Genomic DNA, 6,211 nt, shown 5'->3' with positions numbered 1-6,211 from the left:
AAGATCCGTTCTTCTGATGATCTTCCGATGCCAAGGTTGAAGAAAGGTAAGCAAAGTTCTTCTCATTCGGGTGGTGATGTGATGGTTGAGCTGGACGAACATCTTACAGGCGGGAAGTTTTCAAGGGAGGAGGCTGCTTTAGCTCGCTCCAAACCTACCCCAGTATTCTCTGGTGGCTTCCTTCCGGTCAACGAGGTGGAGGGTATGGACGTTGAAAACCCGAAAGTGTCTAGCAACGGGGCTGGGAAGACTCCTGGTGAGCATAAGGTGGTGACATTTTCAGGTACGACTTTGGGTTCGTCCTTGGGTCCGGACTGTTTTGTTGGTGAGGAAGAAGACCAAGTGTCCTCTCACCCTCCCTCTTGGTTCGGACCTGAGTTTATGTCATTCTTTCGGTATGCAGATGTGTTTTCAGATGACATGGAGATAGATCCTACAACAGCTGAGGACAAATTTGTTCCGGATTGGGACATTCGGAATAAAGACTCCATGATGGATGAGCTAGTTGCAAGGACTTTCTTGTTTAATATTAGTACTCCGGTCGATCATGCTAGGAGCCGGAAGATGAAGAGCCAAGATCTGGGCGTTGCTGTTTTGTCCAACCAAGCTCAGTCGAATGTTTTTGTGACGGAGCTCTATCGGCGATGGGTGGAGTCGGAATCGGTGAGAGAAGACTTAGAGAAGGAGGTTCGATCTTTGAAACGCAAGATCCACAAGGCACCGGAGACAGAGAAGAAAGTTGCTCAGCTGACTACTGAGCTTCAGACTCATCAAGAAAAAATCAAGTCTTTGATTATTCAAAACCAATCTTCCCAAGCCGCTGCTGCCTCTGCTGCCGAGGAGAGGGATCGGGTTAATACGGAATTGAAAAATTTTTCAGAGTCCATGAAAAAGAAGGACGAAGAGCACAAGTCAGTGTTGGCGAAGATGGAGGAATCCTTTAACAATGCTCGTTTAGCATATACGAACATGATGGCTGGTACGTGTCCTCTTCGACTATAACTTCTTTTTTTGTATTATTATTTCTAACACTTTATGCAGAGCAGGTGTAACACCCCAAAAATAAAAGACACAATAAATAATAATAAACTTAATGTGATTAAAGAATATATAGTAATATGGTACCTAAATGTGGGATTCTAAAGAATATGTAGTAATATGGTACCTAAATGTGGGATTCTAAGTTAAGATTTACAAGTTAATAAACTTAAGGGGGGAAACATGGTAAATGCCAAACTATTAGGTTAATAGTGAGAAAATCACACAACCCATTTCTGGGCGTGTGTGTGTGTGTACGAGCAGAGCAGAAGAAAGGAAGGGGGAGCCCTTCTCAAACCCTAAGCAACGAATTGGAAGGATTCTGGCCGAAATCGAACCTGCATGAACCTTAATAGTGATAATCTAAGCAAGATGTAACCAAGGTATGTCTCGATTCTCAGTTTTGGAGAACAACCGTGAAGTGGGTTTTGATAAATGTATGAATTCGATCAAAAATTGGCATGAATACTTGCTAATGTTATCATGTTTAAATCGAATCATGGCTGAATTTTAGTAATCTTATGGATTTAGAAGGAAACCATGTTTATGAGTATGAGAAAAACTATGATGAACATGTGTTTAGTGATGATTTTGATTATGTCGATGCATGTGTTATGTATTAGGTTTTGATAGTAAAATGATGTAGGTGACAATATGATTTTGTTTGAATGTGATGGTTCATGAGATGAATTTGGGATGAACATGCTTAAACCACTTGTACACTATGCTTGGAAAGTAGATCGCACACCAAGTGTTCGATGAAATGCCTAGTATAGGTTAGTATGTGTTATCACTTGTATGGAATGTTAATTAAATAGTAATGAAGGTGATTATGTATTATAAGTATGAAAAGTGCTTAGTTATGATGTTGTGTACAAAATGGCATGCTACGTGTATCGAGTAACAAAGCTGATTAGAATTAAAATCTGTTGCGCAACGATTTTGCAAAAATCATATAAAATCATAGGAAGGACCTGTGAGGTCGAGCCTTATATGCTCAAAAAGCTATTTAAACATATTTCGTTTTGTGTTTGAACATGTTTGTTGAATTCGGATGTTAAACAGGCCAAAACAGTGCCCAAAGTCGGCAATACTGTTTTGACAGCAAGCTGTTTGGAAGCATTTCAGCTTCTGTGCTGATTTTGTAAAAATCATATAAAATCATAGGAGCGTCCGATTTTTACGATCTTTATATGCTTAGAAAGGTCTCTGAGTGTAGATCATTTCATATTTGAACATGAAGAACTGAATCAGAAGATAAATGGGTTAAAATGTGTCGTGAACAGCTGCTGCGCAGAAAGTTGCTGCACGTTTTTAGTATAAATAATAAGTAAAAATAGTTGTATTGTTATGCACACTTGTATGAATCATGAACTACTGATTTTAATAAATTATTAGTAAGTTATTTGATTGTTTTAAGTGTCTAAAACACTTACCAACTAGTTTATGCATATGACTGCACCAACGGGTCGAAACAAGTTGCCTAACTTAGAAAATGTTATCATTCTAAGTATGGAATTTTGAAAGAATAATGAACATGATGTAAATACATAATTATGCATGCTAGAAGCTCATGTATGACTTTTGTGATGATGGAATGATAAATTGTTAAATTGATTAGCATTGTAGTATTATGATACATGTTGAACTCGTTAAGCGATTGACACGTGAATAGAAGTGTGATTAGTGATGCGTATGATTATGTATACTAACTATTGAATGGATGTAATGGAATGAGATAATAGGAACGTGTCAAGGAGAGCTCAAGCATAGGAGGATAACGGGTCAAGATAAGGCAAGGTGACAAATACACTTATTGGAGTACTCAAGGTAAGTGATTTCCGTAGTCACTTCTTAGTTTGTTTAAGTAATACAACGCTTTATTTAATTAGACATGATGTTTGATGTCAATTATGCGTTGAAGTCTTTCATTGTGCATAATGGGAATAAAGTTGATTAAGACGCCCTTGATGGGTATGTTGGGCGAACAATCTTAAAGTAGACTATAAGGAAGCTATTCGATTAGTGTAATGGTTATGGTCTAGTGTGAAAATGTGGAGTATGGTTTTGTATGTCTTAAACCATTTAATGCGTAAATAACCATAACGGGTCGAAAATAAGCATTTGAGCGATAATGGGTTAAGAGGATGCAAGACATCCGAGAATTTAATCTTTTATGATAGATGTCAACAAAATTATTAAGTTCATATAAGATTGAGGTCAAATAATCAGATTATGTTGATGTACGCTCGAACGGGTCAAATAGTTAGAAAATGATTATAAGTCGAATGCATGTAAGTTAAGAATTTCCTTAATCCGGATGTAGGATTTTAAGTTCATATGAAAGAATGTGAATGTACAAGCATGTAGGAAGAAACCGGAGGTTAAACGGGTAAACGGTTTAAAAGTTATGCGAGTTTTAGTGCGTTCGAACGACGAAAGCAGCACAGCAGAAAAATGGCAAAAGCAGAGGCCGTCGTCGACGCCCCTATGGGCCGTCGCCGACGCCTCGTGCTTTTTCAGTTTGCTCTGACGTCCTATTTTCCTGTCTACGGGGTTTTTTAAGCTACGGGAAAAACTAAAAGCCGTCGCTGACGGCCTCCCAATGTTTAGAATGCTGAAATTTGTTAACTAAGTTGTTTAATGTATCGTAAGCTTCAGTATATCAACCGTGGTCTATGGTAAGCCTTCTAAACCAAATTTTGGGTGTTCTCTTGATGTTTTTGGATTCTAAACCCAAGAATAAGCACCATATAAATAATGTACGAACACGATAAGTGTATACGAACAAGTTAAACAAGAATTGGATGTAAGTAAAATATGCGTAGACACGAATATGTAAGCACGCAAGTACGTATGCAGGTATGCTTGGTTTCAATATGTTTGGGTAAGGATCTCACTAACAATGTGCTTGAGATTGGTAGGTAATGCAGGAATGAGAACGACGGATTCTCGTGGAATGGAAGCTGAACTCGGAACGAGAGAATCCGAGAGGATAGTTGGATAAATCAAAGTTTACTTTGTCGAATGTTATACTATTTAATTATATGTGAATTTGGTTGTACGATGATGTCAATGACTAATGGTTAAGTTGTATGCGATGCCCACAGGTACTACTCGGACTCCTTCTACCTTTGAGGATGATAAGCGGGCGTGGATCGAGTCGAAGAGCAAGGATTGTACGGAAAGAACGGTCACATAGTTTAAAATACGTAATGCTTTGAAACGTTAATTTAATGTAAATATTGTAAACCTCTTCCAGTAAGCGCTTAACATTTTCGTATTTGAGCTTTTATGTAAGTAATGTGTCTAATAAAGAAAGAAATTTTAAGACTCGTATTTCCGCTGCGTCATTTTAAAGCTATTACGTGTTAGGGTGTAACAGCAGGATGTGTTAAAAACATGGGAAGCCGACCTGAAAGCCCAAATCGAAGAAATGAAGTGTAATCATGAAGCCGAGATTGAAGGAATCAAGAAAGAGAATGCTGCTTTAAAAGCTTCAGTTGATGATCTTCATACTACGAAGACGTGGCTTCTTTCGGAGGTTGCACGACTTCTGGCCAAGAACATACATAAGGGTCGGGAGATGACAGCCGCAGTGGCCGCGGTAAACAATGCAATGAGTGCGGTCGGCGTGAATTCTGGTCTTCACAGCGACTATCTTCATGCCTTAAAGTTGAAGACTCCCTACTCAGAGGTCCCGCTCTTGAACCGTAATGCTGCAGAGGAGCTGAATACGGCCGTTGCATGCTTCGACACCCTAACCTTTCCGGTGGTTGAAGATCTCCCCAAGTTAACTGACGCACCTTTATTCAAGATAAAGGAGGCCTTAACTTTTGCGAGCAGTGGATCTTCAGAGAAGTAAGGTGGACATGCCCGGCTCCTTGGGGTATGCACCTTGGCAGCCTTTAGTTTGTTTAGATAATGATTTTCTTTTTTGAATAGTGAACATGTTCGGTACTTTGGGGTAGGTACCTAGTCCTAACTTGTAACGATGTTTTTACTTGACATTTATCCTTTGTAAATGATATTAATATCATTCCGGTTGTATATATCCGGTTATTTTGATGTAGCTATTTTTGTGCATGCGTCCATGTTTTGATGCGTACATTTTCGAATTTTCAGAACGTTCTTAGTTAGGTGCGGATCCGTATTGTATTTTGTTTAGGATAATTTTTTTGTGAGGGAAATACGAACGATACCAGTTCGTCCTTTCCTTTTAGGGTTAGTTCCCTGATTTCGGCCGGTGGTTATTTAGAAGTTGCAACTTTTGCTGATAGAAAATTTGTGGCGTTCTATTTGATTGATCCGGAGTTAAATTTCTCCGGTAAGCACAAAGTAAAAACATTTTAAACAGTCCGCAGGTAAGACCCTCTGCGGTTCTTGGAATTATAATACTGTTTTAGGGCGGGTAAAAACATCCGCTTTACAAGGAAACTAAAAGTGATGGAGCTCATGGCTTCCGTTTTACAAATTTATTTTGAAACATAAATTTTTAAAGAAAACACTTTTTAAGGTGCACTCCGTTCCAAGTGCGAGGAACGGAGGTTCCGTCCATTTTGCTTAAGGTGTACGCGCCGTCTTTTCCTGCTGTCTTAATCTGGTAGGGACATTCCCACTTGGGCGTCAGTTTTCCCATTCCCTCAGCCAAGCTTGCTTCATTGCTCCGCATGACATACTCTCCGACCTTGAACCGGGCCTCCTTTACTCTAGAGTTGTAGTGTTTTTCCAACTCTTTTTTATATTTTGCCTCCCGGGTAGCCGCAAGTTCTCTCCTTTCCTCGGTTAAATCAAGATTTAGGCGGAGTTCTTGTTCATTCTCTTCTTGGCTCTGTTGCATGCGAGGCGTGGATATCCCTACTTCGGCGGGAATGACTGCTTCGGTGCCGTATGTCAAGCTGAAGGGGGTTTCCTTGTTGCTTGTCTTTGGCATAGTCCGGTGAGCCCACAGAACATGCAGGAGCTCATCCGCCCATGAAACGCCTTCCTTCCCCAAGCGCTTTTTAGTGCCTTCCACAATGTTGCGGTTGGCTCTTTCTACTTGCCCATTAGCCTGAGGATGGGCTACCGAAGCGAAATTCTGCTCAATGTGCACTCGTTGGCACCATGTTTTGAATGGTTTTTCCGCAAACTGCTTTCCGTTGTCACTTACTATACAAAGTGGCATTCCGAA

General features: G+C 39.9%; 1 long non-coding RNA gene across 1 annotated transcript; it reads left to right on the top strand.

The window, feature by feature from the left end:
- The first annotated feature begins 1,169 nt into the window (after positions 1–1,169).
- LOC110929228 lies at positions 1,170–4,373 on the top strand. Its single transcript, XR_004888453.1, has 2 exons — positions 1,170–1,421; positions 2,784–4,373. It is a non-coding gene; the product is annotated as an uncharacterized LOC110929228 (long non-coding RNA).
- The last annotated feature ends 1,838 nt before the right edge of the window (positions 4,374–6,211 follow it).

The sequence above is a fragment of the Helianthus annuus genome, chromosome 3 (genome assembly GCF_002127325.2).
Source record: "Helianthus annuus cultivar XRQ/B chromosome 3, HanXRQr2.0-SUNRISE, whole genome shotgun sequence".
NCBI lineage: Eukaryota > Viridiplantae > Streptophyta > Magnoliopsida > Asterales > Asteraceae > Helianthus > Helianthus annuus.
The sequence above is the reverse complement of the archived record's forward strand: the minus strand, read 5'-3'. Positions and strand labels throughout refer to the sequence as shown.